Below are 9613 nucleotides of genomic sequence, written 5' to 3' on the forward strand. Positions count from 1 at the left end.
TTTACGGCAGGATAATCGAACGCTCATTGGCTCTCACCTGCATTCGTCACAGATTGCGACATTCCGTGTTTCTGTGTTTGAATAATGCGCGCGCGTCTTCACGAGTTCACGGAGTGGATGGGGAAAATTATCTGGATAACATTTTCAGCGATTAACAACATAAATTCTGCTTTGGAGCACACAAACCTACTGTATTCCGCCAGAGAGGACTGCGGGTGCAACACATCATCATTTGGATTACTTTTAGTGCTGCTTTTGACATTTTTACAATAAATAAATTATTGTAATTGCATTTTTCTGTCTGTCATGTTTTTCTTATACTGTACAGAAATGTTTAGGTTTATAGGTAGGAGTGGAATTAGCGACTATAAAAATATTTTAATGCTATATTGTTACTAAAATTGTTATTTTCCTGAGTATTTCGGTCATTTGCGTTTTATATCCTTTTATATTCGCTATATGGGTAGGTTAAGGTTTGGGGGTAGGTTAAGGGGTTTAAACATCTAAATTGCGTATTAATAAAATTATAAAAATGCATATTCGCTATAAAATTGGTAGGTTAAGGGGTCTAAAATCTAAATCGCTTATTGATAAAATGATAAAAATGCATTGATACGAATATCTTGATGATATGAAAGATACGTAAATATTTGTACGTTTTTTAGCTAAAAATACGCAGCGATTTGTACGTTTTAAACGTTGAAATACGTCTAAATTGTACGTTTTAGCATTAATAAAAACGTACAAAAGTGTACATTTTGTGCTTGTAAATGTTACGTATTAATACCTATGTATAAACATGAGACCAGGCTGGATAGATAGATAGATAGATAGATAGCAGGTTGGGAAGACTGCATTAAAATGTGCAGAAAATGTATACCACAAATACTATCTAGAGGGGAATCTGAGAGGAACCTACAATCATCTCTGTTTTGCTGGACCACTTTTTTCCGTTGACCACTTTAGTTCTCCCTCTCTGAGTATGTCTTATCATATCCAGCAGCTGCATCACATTTACTGCTGAGCTTCTCCATGTCTTGTGTCTTTTGCCAGAATTGTCAAAACTATTCGCTCATATGAGGAAAACAGTGGGATATCCATACTTTCATGGTGTTCTGTTGTTAATAGAGCTCTGAGAAAAAAGTATCTTTCAGAGAGCTGTTGTCCCAATGACCTTGAAAAAAACTGTGGATGTTACTCAACAATTTCATGAAAAAGTACTTGCGATAGTGGACTTTGTCTCATGCGAACGCTCATGAATGACCTAGATTTTGGTTTTTACAGAGAAGATTTGGCCCTATTTCTAGGTCAATTGAACACAACTTGATTAGTTTCAAGTAAAATTGATTATGTGAATGTTTTTATACAGATGGTCAGATGTCCTTGCTTCCACTGAAGCACAAGATGCTCTTTGGTTTATTCTTACATCATGCTGGAGAACATGATGATCAGATTTTACACAAACTTGTGGATGCATGCATCTTAAGCTGTCATTAAATATACAAACAATTAGTATTTTTTCTTATAATCCAAAATCATAATCCCAATTTTGAACTAAATATTTTGAGTCTTTTTGAACAATTGGTTTTCCATATGTGTCACCATTTGCTCCATCAATGTGGGAGGACTGCAGTCTCTGCTCTGTTTGTGTTTGTGTGTTTAGTCTTTGCTCAAGACAGTGGAATAATATGTGTGTGTTGATAGCTGTTATTAATACTGGGTAAAGCAGGACAGTTTTGAGAAGATCTCCACAGTACCGCCCACTTTCCAGTGTTTCTTGGAAGCCGAACGGAGACAACAGTAGTGAGCTACTATGCTGTCATTTGTAGCTGTCTTGAGACTTCCTTAAGCCAGATGAATTTGTTGATGCATTTTATACTTCACAAGACAATCACAGAAAAAGGAATTCTATCATCACCCCATTATTGCATTAATTTCAAGCCACATTATGTTTAAGCCATAAACAACTAATACAAGTATGATCAACAAAAAGTGATTGATTTTGACCACATCTAGCAAAGAGGACATGGAAAACATGGCAAGTTGTGCTATTTTCCTAAACTTTTCTTCTGTGGAAAGTACAATAAGAGTCAAAATAATGTACAATGAGAGTCCAAAGAAAACTTTTTCAAAATAACTTATTTTGTGTTCCATAGAAGAAAGAAATGCATATACATTTGGAACAACATGGTTAAGAAACATTCACAAAATGTTGTTGGTAGCTGGTTAGAATAAAACTTGATCAGGAAAGAGCTTTAATTGATCGTTGCATCTTATTTGGATACAGTGTTGGCAGATCTCATGGGCCTCCTATCTTTTGAACATTCAGTTTTGCATGTGAAGCTAAAGCAAGCTGAAGTTGATTTGTAAGTTGTTCTAGATAAAGCCATCTGCTAAATGCCTTAAATATACACATAATTGGATGTTGCAAAAACCTGTTAGCGGTCGCTGGCTCCTTTCTGGCACTGAGACCTGTGTCTTCTACAGAACACTCTCAGTGTATTTCCTAGGAGGCCTGAATAAGAAACATATGGAGGTATCCAAACAGTCTGCTGACATACATCTCCTGCGTTTATCTGTGTTAATGACAGATACTGTAGATTTTCTGCACATCATCTATATGGCATTATTAACCTTTTCATTTATTTAATGGTGTAAGTGATATGCTGTAAATCCTTGTTAAAGAACGATTACACCACCATTCAAAAGGTTGGGGCTGTTAAACATTTTTTGTGTATGTGAAAGAAGTCTCTCAAATACTGAAACTAAAGACACTGTGTGAACGTTTATGTGATTTTACAAAGTGTGTGAATATGTAATGAGGCAAGCAGTTTAGTTAATATTGATGTGAATAATATGTGTTTCATTTGCTGTGCTGAAACTGTTTTTTTTTACTTTTCTTCCAGGCCTACTGTATATATATGACACACGCAGCAGCAACTTTCTCCATAAACTGCCGAGACACTCTGAAACGGTCCTGAATGTGGCTTTCAACCCTGCCAATCCAGAGGTAAAAACGTATTAACCAAGAACTCTAATACAACTCATTTTACTGTACAATACAATACCAGTACAGCTAATGACTAGTGTTAAAGCTTTAAGTCATTTTAGTCACCAATTGCATTTATTTTGTCTGCCAATAGGCTTAAGAAACAAGACCAATCACACAACCGGAAAGTTATTAAATTGACCTGAAATTATCTACAAAACTATTTGTATATTACCTGCTTTGGGCTGAATTAATTGTAGGTTTTAATTATAAGGATTAAACGTTTAATATATTAGGATTCTAGAACATAGAACATTCATCAATACAATACTTTTTTTTTTGAGAAATATCAATGCAAAGTGCATGGGAGATTTGGCACATTATTGATTTCAGTTATGTTTGACATTAAAGGGGTCATATGATGCGATTTCAATTTTTCCTTTCTCTTTGAAGTGTTACAAGCTCTTGGTGTATAAAGAAGATCTGTAAAGTTGCAAAGACTAAAGTCTCAAATCCAAAGAGATACTCTTTATAAAAGTTAAGAGTCAACCACGCCTACCTAAAACGGCTCGTTCTAACACGCCCCCACATATCTACGTCACGATGTGGGAAGTTTTGCATAACGCCGCCCAAATGTCCATGCAATGAAAGAAGGCGTAATTTTTATTCTCGCTGTAGTATTGTTGCTGCCGCCATGTCGTGAAGATGGGTGTGTGTTTGTGTTTTGTGTGAGTTTCGTTGTGAAAGCGAAACTACTTTGTTTGGCCTTCCAAAAGAGGACGATATCCACTTCGTCATGCCTGGAGCTGATCCTTGCTGGTCGCTGAGGAAATACATCAACTTCGCGCTGTGGATCGCCGGATCGGCTTTCACCATGTACAAAGCGGAGTTCAGCTCGGGGTCGTCACATGTGGTTGCCGCAAGCCCGCCGGCCGCGCTGTTCTCAAGGCCGCCCGCCGCCGCTCACTCTAGCCCGCCGTGTGAAACTACTTTGTTTGGCCTTCCAAAAGAGGACGATATCCACTTCGTCATGCCTGGAGCTGATCCTTGCTGGTCGCTGAGGAAATACATCAACTTCGCGCTGTGGATCGCCGGATCGGCTTTCACCATGTACAAAGCGGAGTTCAGCTCGGGGTCGTCACATGTGGTTGCCGCAAGCCCGCCGGCCGCGCTGTTCTCAAGGCCGCCCGCCGCCGCTCACTCTAGCCCGCCGTGTGAAACTACTTTGTTTGGCCTTCCAAAAGAGGACATGACTAGAAATCAGTGGTTAAGTTGTATTTACAACACTGTTCCAGAACAGTTCAACCCAAATATTCAGATGTGTGCAGCACATTTTATGGAGGACTGTTTCCTGATCGAAATGCCGGCTGTTCTGACTGACAGACTGTAAATACGTTCTAATTTTAAGGATTTGCCACTGATGATTCAAATGCGAGTTTTGAGCATTGTAGAGTAGCACTTGTTGTTTGCCATTTCTCCGATCACAAATGCAGACATGGTTTTATGTTTACGTGGCGCGATGCAACGCAATGCCAAAAAAAGACAGTATAAGTCATTATAATCCGTAATTATTTCGCTCCAGCCGGGACAAGGCATCACAGTATGGTGAGGGGCATAACATATCCGTCACACGCTTGAGGTATTTGGCCAATCACAGTGCACTAGATAGCTGGCCAATCAGAGCACACCTCGCTTTTCAGACCGATGAGCTTTGTAAAAATCCACGCGTTTCAGAAAGGCGGGGCATAGAGGAGAAACAATAATGTACAGTATGTGGAAAATAATGTGTTTTTTTTTACCTTAAACCACATAAACACATTTCATTACACCAAATACACAAAAAAAGCAACATCATATGACCCCTTTAAGAATCCATTTTAATTACAGTACACAATTTGAATTTATATTCTGCACTTAATTTGCCTCGTCTGCTGGACTTTTTTGTAACATCTGCAAAATTTCAATGAAATTTTCTAGGCAAAAAAACACCTATTGTCAGCAGTGTAGACCACAAAGCAGCTTTCTGTTGGTCAACGTGGCAAATTTGTGAGACAAACTTTAACCCAGTGCAAAATCTGCATAGGGAAATATTCTTGGTCCTGTGGATTCCCATTGAAATAACTGGATTTCACAAAAGTTGAACAATGGTAACAGTTGTGACTGCAAGTTTAAGCTGAAACCAGATATCTTTCTTTATTTTTGGCATTTTTGTCCTTTATTGCGATAGGACAGTATGATGACAGGAAGCGAAGTGGGAGAGAGAGGGTGAGTGGAATCAGGAAAGGTCTGTGAGCCGGGACTCAAACTCGGAACGCCCAAAGTGCAATGGCGCTATATATGTATATGGCGCCAACAAAACCAGATGTCTTTTGGAACAGCCTTTGTGTTATGCTACCTCTGTATGCAGATCTCTCAATTTTGGAACAGAGCCCCTCTGTACATTTTATAACTGTTTGTGTGTACTTTTTTTTGTGGTCTTGAATTTTGCTTTGCTTCTAACCACAAGGAGTATAAATGACAGATAGATTCCCTTCCATCTCAAATATGACATAGATTACAATAACATAAGGTATGAAGGTATTGAAAAGAAGAATCTCTTCGACTACTGAATGGGATTCTTTTATTCCAGCCTATCGTATTGAGTGCAGCTGAATATGTTTTACAGTGTGTGTGTTGTCCCGCTGCCTTGCTGTGGGACCTATGAGGAACCCCATCTTCCTTTCACCGTTAAATGAATCCACAGAAAAAGGTTCCACAGGGGGGTTTCAAGCAGCGAATCAAAGCTTGTGTCGGGAGATCGCTGTAAGGCACAGCACAAGCCTTTACACCCCTCGCACGGTCCAGTGTGTCCTCACCTCGGTCCCTGTTCTCCAACACAACTCAACACATCACTCACACTGGCCTGTTACAGTCATCATACTGCTATTTTAATAAACAGAGTCCTCATATTGAATGGTAGTCATATGCATTCCAACAAACGTCTTTGTTTCATTCTCATGTTCACATGAAAGTTTTTGCCAACTGTGCTAAAGGTGTGTTTTGAGGAAGAATCTTTTTGGGGGGGGTGGGGGGGGATATTCTTTGAGTAACGTTGGAGATATTATGTGTTGTGTTCCTGGGTGTATGGAGGACTGTGAATCAATTATATGTACTCTGCTAAGGTTGTTATTTTAGGCACAGGAGAGCTCTAAAAAAGACCGTAATGCAACTTTTTCAAAGGTTGAAGAGTCCAGCAGGTTCAAAGGTCCAGTGAGTCCATCCTGATTTAGTAGGTATGGATTGAGCAATATAGTTGCAATGTTACAAAAGTACTGTAGTGACAGATCTTTTCTTCTGTATTGTGACATACATCCAGGTGAAACATTTTACAGAAAAGAACAAATGTAGGATGTGGAATTTGTTCAATGCAATGGCTGTTGATTGAATCAGTTCTGAGTGCAAGCTTGCAGTCGATTTTAAGAAAGGGCCAGGTTTTATGCGGACAAAATAAATGGAGAATTTTTAACGAAAATTATGTTGTCAAAAAAATGAATGAATAAAACTGCATGCATGAATAATTCAAAATAAGATCAATAACATGCATTTAAAAATAGACAGGATGAATTTCCCTTTCAAGTAGCCTTTAAAAGAACAGTTTACCCTAAAGTACTATGTCTTTAAACAACAAATTAGCAATCTCACTGTAACCGTTTTTGATCAGTGGTGGATGCGAATGTGCTGTAACCTTGGACAGCGGAACGCAGGGAGGGGTGAGTGGTAATTTACAGGGCTGTAAAATGTATTCTTTGGTTTAGTGATACTGGACATTTTTGCGAGGGAAAGTGTGATTCATGCATTGCAAATGTGTGGGATTTATAAAGCGCTCTGGAGTGAGCTCAGCGTGTGCTCACGTCTCTGATTCTCTGGGCCATGAGAGGGAGATGTGATCGGGAGGGAGATCTTCCTTGATGGGAAATAGATGCTCGGTTATCATCTGGTCAGTATATCAACAGAAGAGCTGAAGCTGTCTGAAGTCTTGCCTTGTCTCTGGCCTTTGGGCGAATGATCCTCTGAAAGACTTTTGTGCTTTCCATTAAGGGCTTCGGTGCATTGAAACCTCAGGGCTATGACATCTTTGGCAGGCAAACACTGGTGATTTAAACAATCAGATCAAATACTTTACCAACATCTACAGGTCCATATTTTATATTACACAGACTTTCTGTTAAAGTAATAAATGAATGTTTCCTGCTCTTGGATATCTCAGATTGTGACTTAAAAATAATCTCAGATACAGTGACCCCAAAAGAATTTTGGGGACATTTAAACCAAAATTACGGTGCATTGCAAACCAATGGTGTCTGCAAACAAATGATGCTAGAGTGTATCTCATAAATTACTTTACTTGTTTTAAAGCTTTTTTGCTGTGGTTCCCAACTGCTCCCAAGATGATTTTAGTGACTGTATGAAGTTAGTTCTCACAGTTGTCCTATAGCAAAATAACCACAGGTGTAGTTCATCACACTAATATGGACAAATATATATTTCTCTTTTAAATTTGTGAAATTTTTGCCTAGAAACGTTTGCCTAGAAATTTTTTTTTAAAATAAAGCTCTTTATTTTAAAAAATGCCTCTTAGTTTGATATTTTATTTATAGCAATGCCATTTAAATGCGACTTTGAAGGATTGTTTACTCAAAAAAAGGAAAATACTGTCATCATACTGTCTTTCCAAATCTACAGTATATGCTATGCTATGTTAGCAGTCATTACTCTAGTCTTGAGTATCACATGATCCTTCAAAAATCCTTCTAATATGCTGATTTGGTGCTCCAGAAACATTTCTTATTATGAATAGAAGGTCCGGAAGAACAGCATCTTGCATCTTACTTTTTATTGTGAATTTTTTTTTTGTTATTTGGACCTTCAAATTCCCTGATCACTACTGTTGTTCTATAGAAAATGTATATGTGAAGATTCTTTAAAAATTTGTTTTTCTGTTACATAGAAAAAATACCAGCATTTGGGTTTGGAACAGCGTATGTAAATAATGTAAGTAAATAGAGACAGAATGTTTTATTTTGTTCTCTAGCTTTATTTAATTAAATCAGTGCCCAAGTAGTGTTTTTTGGACAAGGCTTTAAAATAGCCCATCGCCTTCACTCTGGCTGTCTTATTTCTTGACCTCATGACCCCTGTGCCTTTGCTCAGTGCTTTTAGAACTTCTTAATCATTTGTATAACTTCAACCCTTTATCTGTCCATGTCATGACTTCCCGAAGCATCTTGGACTCAGACAGACACCTTTTGGATTCCCAGGACTAGTTGTTGTTCCAGTACCTCTGCGCCATAACTCGACTATCTGTCAAATGCAGAGCATTCCTTATCAGAGCGGAAAAAGTGTGTGCTCATCTCTGCTACATTCTGTTTATGAATTAGGAATGGGGAATCTTTGAGAGATGAGCAGTTGTCGGACCAGAATAACAAACTGGCTTTCCTGTGAAGCTACATTATGTTCAAGACATGATGCTGACATGATGCTGACATGATGTCCTGGAGGGCGGTGTCTTGCAGAGTTTAGCTCCAACCCTAATTAAACACACCTGACCCAGCTAATCAAGATCTTACTAGGCATAGAAACTTCCAGTCAGGTGTGTTGAAGCAAGTTGGAGCTAAACTCTGCAGGACACCGGCCCTCCAGGACCGAGTTTGGACAGCCCTGCTTTAAAGGATTAGAAATTCCAAACCTTTATGACTTTCTTTTTTCTGTTGAAGACAAAAGAAGATATTTTGAATATCAACATTGAATAAAAACACTGAGTCATTTTTCACCAAGCTAACTATCATTTATTTGCTTCATAGATAAGATTTGTAATATTGAATTCAACGTCAAGAGTTATTTTATTGTTTTTAAGGGTCATTGCAAACACCTGACTGTAGATCCAGTGGCTTTTATGGAAGACATTCCAGAAGGCTGAAGGCATTGAGTTATTTTTTCTGATGTTACCCCGCAAACAAGAAAACAGATCATATTTGTACATGGCCGCTTTATGGTTTTGAATAAGATGTATAAGAAGATTAGTTGTAAATGATTTAAAAGCCTGTTTTTATTATAGTTGCACTATTCCCTATGGCTTATTGTCCTGGAAAAATCATTAAAACAGAAGGATTATAGTCAGAGAAAGATAATGAGAATAGAAAATCAAGTCCAAATCTAGGTCAAAATTTGTCTTTGTGAAAAATGAGAACTTTTGTGTGCAATCTATCAATGTGTGACCACACATCAGGCTGAAAGGGTCCTGGATAAACGATTGAAAACCCCGTGAATGATTTACAAACATTGTGGTTGTGTAGATGACATTAATTGGTCACACCAATCACGTCTTTCTGGGGAATCTGTATTGTAAATATGACTGCGAGTCTTGTACAAAGCCACATCGTGTCATCTTTCAGAGATCCCCAAATGATTTATCTCACTTTTATGTAAACACAGAAAATATAAAACTGAATTACAGGCTTTGACAGCGCATGCTCTGAATGATCCATTGGAGCATCTGTTTAAAAGTTGGAGTGTGTAGGAGGTCAGGATGTAACACTTAAAATGATCAGCGTGAGCTTTTGAAAGAATTACTTGTCTGAGGCCAGA

At 38.2% G+C, this 9613-nt stretch overlaps 1 pseudogene; it reads left to right on the forward strand.

Moving 5' to 3' along the window:
* Positions 1-6253, forward strand: part of LOC107602914 (WD repeat-containing protein 27-like) — a 38544-nt pseudogene extending 32291 nt beyond the window's left edge.
* The last annotated feature ends 3360 nt before the right edge of the window (positions 6254-9613 follow it).

Source organism: Sinocyclocheilus grahami, unplaced genomic scaffold (assembly GCF_001515645.1).
Source record: "Sinocyclocheilus grahami isolate Dianchi unplaced genomic scaffold, SAMN03320097.WGS_v1.1 scaffold338.1, whole genome shotgun sequence".
In the NCBI taxonomy this organism is placed as follows: domain Eukaryota; kingdom Metazoa; phylum Chordata; class Actinopteri; order Cypriniformes; family Cyprinidae; genus Sinocyclocheilus; species Sinocyclocheilus grahami.